At 36.4% G+C, this 9233-nt stretch overlaps 1 protein-coding gene across 1 annotated transcript in view; it reads right to left on the bottom strand.

The window, feature by feature from the left end:
- spaca6 (sperm acrosome associated 6) overlaps positions 1–8432 on the bottom strand; it is a 38450-nt gene extending 30018 nt beyond the window's left edge. Inside the window, exon 1 of the mRNA XM_084384701.1 lies at positions 7833–8432. The gene's annotated coding sequence lies outside the window, so the exon portion shown is untranslated. The remainder of the gene's footprint in view (positions 1–7832) is intronic.
- Between the last annotated feature and the right edge of the window lie 801 nt (positions 8433–9233).

The following is a 9233-nucleotide window of genomic DNA, read 5'->3' as shown; positions in this document are numbered from 1 at the left end:
TAAGTAACTTTGCAAGTACATGTCAACTTATTCTAACCCTAACCCTACCAGTCTACTAATACTCTACTAACACTCTAATGAGAGTTAGTAGACATGTACAGTAGGTGCAACGTTACTTATAGGCCCTAGTCAATAGAATGTGTTACACGGACCACAAAATAAAGTGAAACTGGATATCTAAGTCCACTAAAGGAGGGAGAGCGTTTTCGCATTTGGCTCCTAAACTCCTGAATAGACTTCCTGATAATGTTCGAGGCTCAGACACACTCTACCAGTTTAAATCTAGATTAAAGACACATCTCTTTAGCCAAGTATTAACATAATGCTCCTCATAACATTGTACTCCAGTTATATCAGATGAAATCTTTTGCTTGAAATGTTATTAACAGTAGCTATGCTAATTATTTTCCACTTGCTTTTCTGTTTCTACCTTGGCATGCCAAGGTAACTAGAGAGTACGCCAGCTCCAGTTTGAATCCAGCCTCTTACAAAGATTTCAGATGCCCCACCACCTGTGAAGTGAAGACGGCAACCCCTGTGAGGATTTCAGATGATGCCAACTCTGAATCAACATGCACCCGTGCCAAATTTTCTTTATATTGTAATCATGATGATCACAACTTGTAATTGCTTTAATTGCCTAAATTAATACATAAGCTAACTGCATGATTTGTATTATCTCAGAACTGTACATTTTTGACATATGGACATTACTTTGACAGAGTCACCTCTGATAACAGATCACTCTAAATTGTAATGTAGAAACATGCATTTTTCTGTAAAGCTGCTTTGAAACAATATGTATGAAAAGCGCTATACAAATAAATCTATTGTTCTCTGTTTTTCTGATAAACATCAATCATGTCAACTTTAACCGGTTAACTTTACATAACCATTCGAATCCACTGGCAGAAAGGGTCAGGCTGAAATCTACAGCTTGGTATAAAGCCAAAAAACTAAGTTCACAGAGTAACTCTTTTTCCAGTATTCAAGTCATTAATGCACAAAAATTGTCATCATATTAATTAGGAAATACTACAGCTGAAGTGCAATCAAAAATAATGCTCTCACTGTGACTAAACCAAACAGTGAAACTGAATACATCATGCTACAGCGCAAATCTACTCATCTTATACAATTTTTACTACCATGTTTTCTATTAAACTTCTCCTTGAACTTGAACAATGCACAAGTGTTTGCGCTTGATCTGTTTCCTGACCTCTCTTTGCTAAAAGCAAACATCTTGAGGAGGGGAACCATGGTTACGGCTTTCATCTTAAAGTGTAGTTCCTCAACACTCCATGTACTCAAAAGCCACAGCTGCTTTTTCACCAACCATCTCTTTCTGGACCAGTCAAAAATAGTCATTTTCCTTATCTATTCCTCCATAAAAAGACAAATGCAAACCCCCCAATTACTGTCCCTCAAAGGTTTTTCAAACTATAAAAAAAAGAAAGAAAAGAAATACTTTTATTTAGCAAGGATGCATTAAAATGTTCAAAAATGAGCAGTAAAGACTTTTACATTGTAAAACAAATTCTATTTAAAAAAATGCTGTTCATTTGACCTTTCTATTCACCAAAGAATCCTGACAAAAAAATGTATCAAGGTTCCCAGCAAAATATTCAGTATAGCACAACTGTTTTCAAAATTGATTTAATAAGAAATTTCTCTTGAGCACCAAATCAGCATGATGTAATGATGCTGAAAATTCAGCTATGCCATCGCTGGAATATATTACATTTTAAATATTAGTAATAATATTTCAAAATACTATTGGTTTACTGTATTTTTTTTTTATTCACCAATCCCAAACCTTTTAACGGTACTGTGAAATAAGAAAAATACTTGAGACATTCTTTTTTAATTTATTCCATCTCATTTAAAAAAAAAAAACACACTAATGCAGTCGATTTGCTATGTTAACAGCAAACAAAAATGTCTAATAACCCCAAGACGGAAGACACAAGTGATTACAATTTAACTTATGACAATATGAAAGTCTAATAAAACTTGGTTTTACAAAAATGAAATGTATTGGACAAGCTGAAAGTTCTCCAAGAAGGAAACAGCATAAATCTCAATCATTTCAAACATTTTAAAACCATTAAGGAAACTGTTAAGAGTGTCTTCTCATGTAATGAAGCTCAAATCTTCAGTTCTAGATTTTGATATTGCAACAATAAATGCAATGTAGTTGATTAGACAAATCTAAATATAACAATTTATCATTAATTCAGATGTCAAAATAAACCTAGTTTCTCATTAGTTAATTTTTTTTCTAAATGGACTAAAATATCATTAAAATCCTTTAAAACTCTGCCTCTCTTTTCCCTGATTCCGAGAAGAGCATAAAGACACATATTGAGCTTTGGGGACAGAGTGTGACATAAATCAAATTTTCTGGGAGCACACACAAACACACACACACACACCAAGAAATAAGAGCAGGATAACAGCCTGGACAGTGTAGGATTAGAGGATAGATAGCAGAGACAGGCAGGAGATAGGGATGCAGACATGAACAAGGAGCAGACACAGATGGGAGAGAGAGGCAGAAAAGAGAAAGGTATCTCCACAAGAAAGACAGGGATATAACACAAATAAAAGAGCACTGAGGACACAGGAACAAAGGTACAATTGAAAAGCGGGGATGGTCGACCCTGAAGCTGCAGGCCATATGTTCAACTGAATTTCTAAAGTTAAAACCAAATATCGCCCTGCTTTCGCTGGTGAATGTGTACATAATACCCCAGTTTGTATATCTGCACGCTTTTGAATCAGTGCACATGGCTACCTGTGAGCGTTAATGAGTGCACATGTTGTGCGTGGCTTATGTCGTTGCCGCCTGGGTTATGTTTCCCTATTTTACTTAAGAAATCCTAAGAGAATAGTTCACTCAAAAAAAAAACAATCATAAAGTTTTAAAAAAGACAATGACGAGTGAGTACATTTTTCATTTTTGGGTGCTAGATACTTTTGAATGAGCAGAGCACATTTGGGGTCGATAAGATGTTTAATGTTTTTGAAACAACGCCTACAAAGGATGCATGTATTTGATCAAAAATACAGTGTAAACAGTAATATTGTGAAATATTGTTACAATTTAAAATAACTATTTTCTATTTGAATATATTTTAAAATGTAATTTATTCCTGTGATGCAAAGCTGAATTTTCAGCATCATTACGCCAATCTTCAGTGTCACATGATCCTTCAGAAATCATTCTAGTATGTGATTTGGTGCTCAAGAAACATATCTTATTATTATCAATGTTGAAAACAGTTGTGCCACTTAATATTAAGTTATTGAAACCATGATAAAAAATTTTCAGCGTTCTTTGATGAATAAAAAGTTTAAGGAGCAGCATTTATCAGTTTATAACTGTCTTTATGGACACATCCTTGCTAAATAAAATAAATCTTACTGACCTCAAATGGTAATGTATAGGTACTCCCTCTTTACTTTATCAGAGCTGAGTGAAATGGGCATCTGGTAATAAGAAAGATCTTCAACATAAATCCTAGTACACAAACACAAGCACCAGACGGCAAGAGTGAATAGTGCATGTGGCTAGATTTATATAACACAAACACACACATACAGCTTTTCCTCATTTTCACCCAACCCCCTACACCTCAGTCGTCTTAGCAGGAGAGAGGGGAAACAAAGAAAGAATGAGAGGATGCGAAACAATTTCATGTCGGCAAAGTGAAGGTTGAAAAATGAAAATCAGACCTAGCTAAAGGAAAAGAAGGGAAGTGGAGAAGGTGAGAAAACAAGAGAGAAGTCTGCCAGTGAGGGAGTTTGCTGAGGCAAGCAGCAGCGCTGTGACCTACTAATGCAGAACTGAGGAATTCTCATTGCTGACCCGAAACACATTCCTCTGGACTGCAGATATTAACCCCCACGCGACCACTGTACGCACACACACCCGCGATCGCTTTACACACACTAGCAAACCTCACGTGCAATTATACAGTCACTCAAGACATAATATAATTGTCACTTGGTCATGCATATTAACACTTCTATGTCACCTTGAGTAAACCAGCATAGCGCACACACACACTGAACACACAATAGCCACGGTACCATTTCTTCTCCAGCAATTTGTAAGTCAGCACTCCAGGTAAAAACACAGTATTACAGCAGTCAGGCAACTGTTAATTAGCCCCATACTGTCAGCACATTTGATTATGCAGGTGCAGAATATCACATGAAAAACAGCTCCACAGGAAATACTGCCTCTGAAATAAAATATATATTATTCTTAAAGGGATAGTTCTCACAAAAAAACAACAACAACAAAAAAAAAACTAAAACTCTGTCATCTTTTACTCATCCTCAAAAGAAGATATTTTGAAAATGTTTGGCCACACAAAGGAAGTAAGTGGGGTCCAATGTTTTGTTTTGGACCCCATTTACTTTCATTGTGTTAGCAAAAATAGCTAAAACGTTCTTAAAGAAAGTCATACAGATTGGAATGATATCAGTATTATTTCTATACTGTTATAGTATTCATTCATTTTTCAATCTTCATTTAAATTGTAGTTTAAGTTTTAGTAATTTTGTCACTTTTATTATATTATTATTATTAAATTTTAGTATTATTTTTTTAAATACATTTTAGTACTTCAACTGAAATTTATTTATTTCAGTTAGTTGTCAAGGCAAAATTTAAATAAGTTTTATAAATTTTTCATCCAATACTAAATTATATCAAATTAATTCATTAATAATACACTTATTAGCTTTATTTCAATTGCCTTTATTAAATAGTTATATGATTTAATAGTTAGATGACAACATTTTTATTTTTATGGTAACTATCCATTAAAATTTAGGATTGCATTTGATGAAATGAAGTGACTGAAACACTAAACTGAAAAGAAAAAAAACTGAATTAGGGTTTGCAGTTATGATCAGCATCTCAGGAATCAAATTAATTAGATGAGAGCAGTAGCATTGAATACTTTTTGCCAAGCAAGAATACAAGCCTTTTAAAGAAAAAGAAATGTTTGCTTGCCAGACTCTCTTTAATACAACTGAACGTTAGACCGGATAATTTTTCAGAAATGTTATATAGATGCATTTTTTGCTCAATTTAACTTACTGCACATCCACCTGTCATTTAAAAAAAGCATCAGCTCTCCAACAAATGTCTTAATTCAGCCTAATTTGGATGGTGAAGTGGGTTGAGATTTGATGAAAGAGCTATTTAGATATGAGTCACATAAGGTTACCTAAAATGTGTACACAATATCTAGTCACCACTACAATTTAGGCCAATTAGAAGTGTTTGCAGACACATTTGATACCAGAAGAACGAGGCAAATTGTAATTTATGTTCCATTATGTAGACATGATATATTTATACAGAGAGGAATATCGTTTTTTCTTCACAATAACAAATGCACATGGTAATATATCAGTCATGAAAACATGAGCAGTGGAGGCCACTATGTCTCTGTTAGTATTGTTTTTTTGTATTCAGAGCTAAATTAATTTTCCACATTTTATTCCACAGCCAGAAACGAGGAGGCAGCACTGATGTTCAACCTATTGATTTCCTGAGCACTTCAGTAAGGGCAGGCTCAAGCAATCTGAGACACTTGAACATATGGAGAGTCAATGGCCATTATACTGTTTTGTACTGGTAGTGGTATTCAAGACTGGAGGCTCAAGTGTATATGTAGTGTGTAAATGCAGTTGTGGGCCAATGAAGAATGCCATTTCAACTGAGAGCCAAAATTCAAGAAAAAAAAGGAAAACAGAGATGGAATAGAGATTTCGAAACACAAAATAATAAAGAAATAAAACAGGCTACAGTACATTATTATTTAAACAAAAAAAATGAAACAAAAAGCATATTTGGTATTTAACTAACTCTCTCCCATTACTTAGTTACTTTTTATGGACTTATATATACAAAATATATATACATTATATATAAGTCCATAAAAAGTAACTAAGTAATGGGAGAGAGTTAGTATACATAGGAACATTAATTCCTTTGAGGTTTGCTTGTCTCAGAGCATGAGAACGTGAGTGAATCAGGGATGGTCAAATATAATCCATAATCGGTATGAAACTATAACCTATAACAGACAGTTGAACAAATACCCCTAAATGTCAATTTCCCCCCTTACTGGTGCCTAGCTAACTCCCTTTGTGAGTTACATAACTGACAGACAATTGACCAGTGGTTCTCAACATTTTTGACTCAACAGATTTCAAAGGCCAGTTGTCTTCCAGTTGTTCATGGTGGATTAAGGATAAGGACATTTTAAAATATTTTAGAGCTTAGCATAAATAGAAAACAAAAATGCATATTCAATATAAAAATGGCCATGGCATAGCAAGATTTTATTCCTTTACATTTTCTAGGTCTAGAAATCACACTTTTAAAATGAGGCTTCCTCATATATTCAGCTTTTCCATAACCATTAGAATCCTGGTTCTTCAAAGACAAAGACTGAATTAAAATAAGAAATATCTTGTTTTTTATTTGTATATTCTTATTTTAATTTATCCTTATAACTTATCTTGAGGCTCCCCTAGAAGGTTGCTGAGGCCCCCTAGTGGGCCCTGGACCCCTAGTAGACAATTGGACTTCGTTCACTCAGAAAGTTTTTTACATTCTCTCATTTCTTACATGGATATATGGTGCAGATTGAGGAATAAAATGTAAGCATCTGTTTAAGCATCTTTCCCATTATGTTCTACCTCTATCACTAAACCGAATTGTCATTTGTGATTTTAAAGCTTTAATGCAGTAAAAGCAATGCACATTTGCGATTAAATGATACACTGTAAAAAGTTAAAGAAAATCTCATAGTACTGGACAGGGAACTAAAAATAAGAGTGCCAAAACCTAAAAGCTCTTAAATTCATCTCCATAGATTTATGTTGAAAGCAAACATCATTTTAGGGCTGTTTTTGACTGCTAAACTGCCATTACGCTTTTATATGTCGGCGGGTTAGCAGGAACCATCAGGTTAAGGGCAGTAGAGGATAATCACCGTGGAGACAGGTATGCAGTCAGACATGAGATATAAAACACATTGGACAGACAGAGGATAGGATAGCATGCTGTTGCAAAATTATAAGAGCAGAGGATTTACAAAGAAAGAGAGAAACTGTTCACTTTTGTATTCATTGGTTTGATAAACAAGCGTTACAGCGGTAAACCTTCTCGCAAAGGGCGCAGACGGAGGAAGACAGACAGCGGGGATGAGGGGAGATGGGAGGAGCGTGGTACGGAGAGAGAAGAGGGGACACCCCAATAAAGGGATTACGCTACATTTCAAACCGATTCAGATGAAACAAAAGTGCCACAAACCGAGAAGGCCAGGATTGACTTTGCATAAAGATCGCACTCTCTACAAGTGCATCAGTGCAGAACTAATTTAACTGATGCAAACTGTGAGTACTAAACCTTTTATGCGATCAACTTGACCGGGCCTCATTTTAGCCTTTTGGAGAAGTCATGGATATTAGTCTATGATGCTAACAATAAAGTCTCGAACAGACATACACAACCAAAGCTAATACGTGTCGCACAAGAAAACAGAGTGAACATGAGCGCTGCAGGGATGAAAATGTAATGGAAGAGGAAGGAAAAGTACTTAAAGTCTCCAAACAAACACATGGTTAATTTTGCACACAAAGAAGCAGAAAGGGCAGTTATAAGCTAACAAAACATCCGGGAAAGATATTGGAACATATTAGCATGAAAAAGATTTTAGATAAAATAGAAGAAGCAGAAAAAGACAGATGAAAAATGAAGGCAAGAAATGACCAAAAGGGAAAAGTGAAAAGCAAAATACCAGCAAGTGTTGTAAAAGAACGGTGGCTTCTTTTCCCCCGATTTTGCCCACTTCCAGGTCAGCCATCCCTCATTTCTCCTCTTACAGGTTCCTCTCCTACTTTACTCTTCTCCCTCTCGTATTTCACGTTTCTGCCAGTCCACTCTCCTCAGTCCTGCTCTCTTCGTTTACCCCCTCCTTCTCTCTCTCTCTCTCTCTCTCTCTGCCTTTTCATCATTCCTCCTCACAGACACCACTCTCTTCCGCTTCCTTCCTTTCTTTACGGATAAGTGTAGAGAAGAGGGAAGGGGGAGGGAAACCTGCACCGTAAAGAGAGCAAGACTCGTGTGTTACAAGTAAAAAAAGGGCCTCTCAATGAGAAACAGGCTATCTCAGTGTGTGAGACACAGCTGAGAGAGAGAGAGAGAGAGCCGCATTGAGCCGGTTTCTCCACCCGTTGGGAGAAACAGAAATACTAGATGCTCTTAAAGCGGTGCGTTAAAAGAAGACCTGATGAGAGACGAGCTAGGAAAAAAAGAACAGTGGTGTTTAATAGTATGTGCATGTGCAGGAAAGAGTGAAGGATAGGAACATAGGACAGAGCGAGATGGAGCGAGAGAGAAAGGGGGGTGGCTTCAGACAGAATATCTTAGTGGGAGGGAAAGAGGAGGAGAGTAGCAGTGAAGAGAAATCAAAGGAGTGGATTTTACTCCCCGTCTTCTCTTGTTCACTTTTTCTCTCATTCGGAATCAATGTACTGTTAAGGATACAGCAGCGCATACAGATGACTCCTCTCGTCTTAGTTACCGCACATTTTTTTCTCAGCTCTTCCACTTGGTCAGGAACATGTAATCTTGCACATGAACTTGAAACTCTCTCCCTGGTCTGCAAGCTGCAATCCCATCCTGGCCTCTCCCTGCTTGAGAGCCTCCTGCAGGAGAAACACACTGAACTGAGTCTGGGGGACAAGAAAAGGAAAGTGAACATTGATATGCAGAGCAGCGAGGTGCAGGACAGCCAGAACAATATCCTGACATGGCAGGTTCCATTGTGACAAAATACCTCAGCTCAAAACTGAAAAAATTATGCACGTCGCAAGTCAACAATTTAAACAGATCAAATAATTAGCCTAGCAAATTCTGTCGTCATCAACTTCATGGTGGTTGTAAAGATGTAAACAAGATGGAAATGGGGTTTCTTAACATAAAATGACCAAGTAAAGGTAGGGTAGGCAATTTTTTAAATACTGGTTGGAACTCTCTTCACATCCTGATAGCAATCAATAACAGACGTAGTCTAAAAATTCTAAATATTAAAACAAGTAGCCTACATATATCTTCTGTGGAAGTCCCAGGACCAAAAAATATTTGTCCAATCATTGCATTCGGCCCAAATGCAATGATATGATGTCCTTCCTGCCTG

Source organism: Rutilus rutilus (assembly GCF_951802725.1).
Source record: "Rutilus rutilus genome assembly, chromosome: 17".
NCBI classification, from domain to species: Eukaryota; Metazoa; Chordata; class Actinopteri; order Cypriniformes; family Leuciscidae; genus Rutilus; species Rutilus rutilus.
The sequence above is the reverse complement of the archived record's forward strand: the minus strand, read 5'-3'. Positions and strand labels throughout refer to the sequence as shown.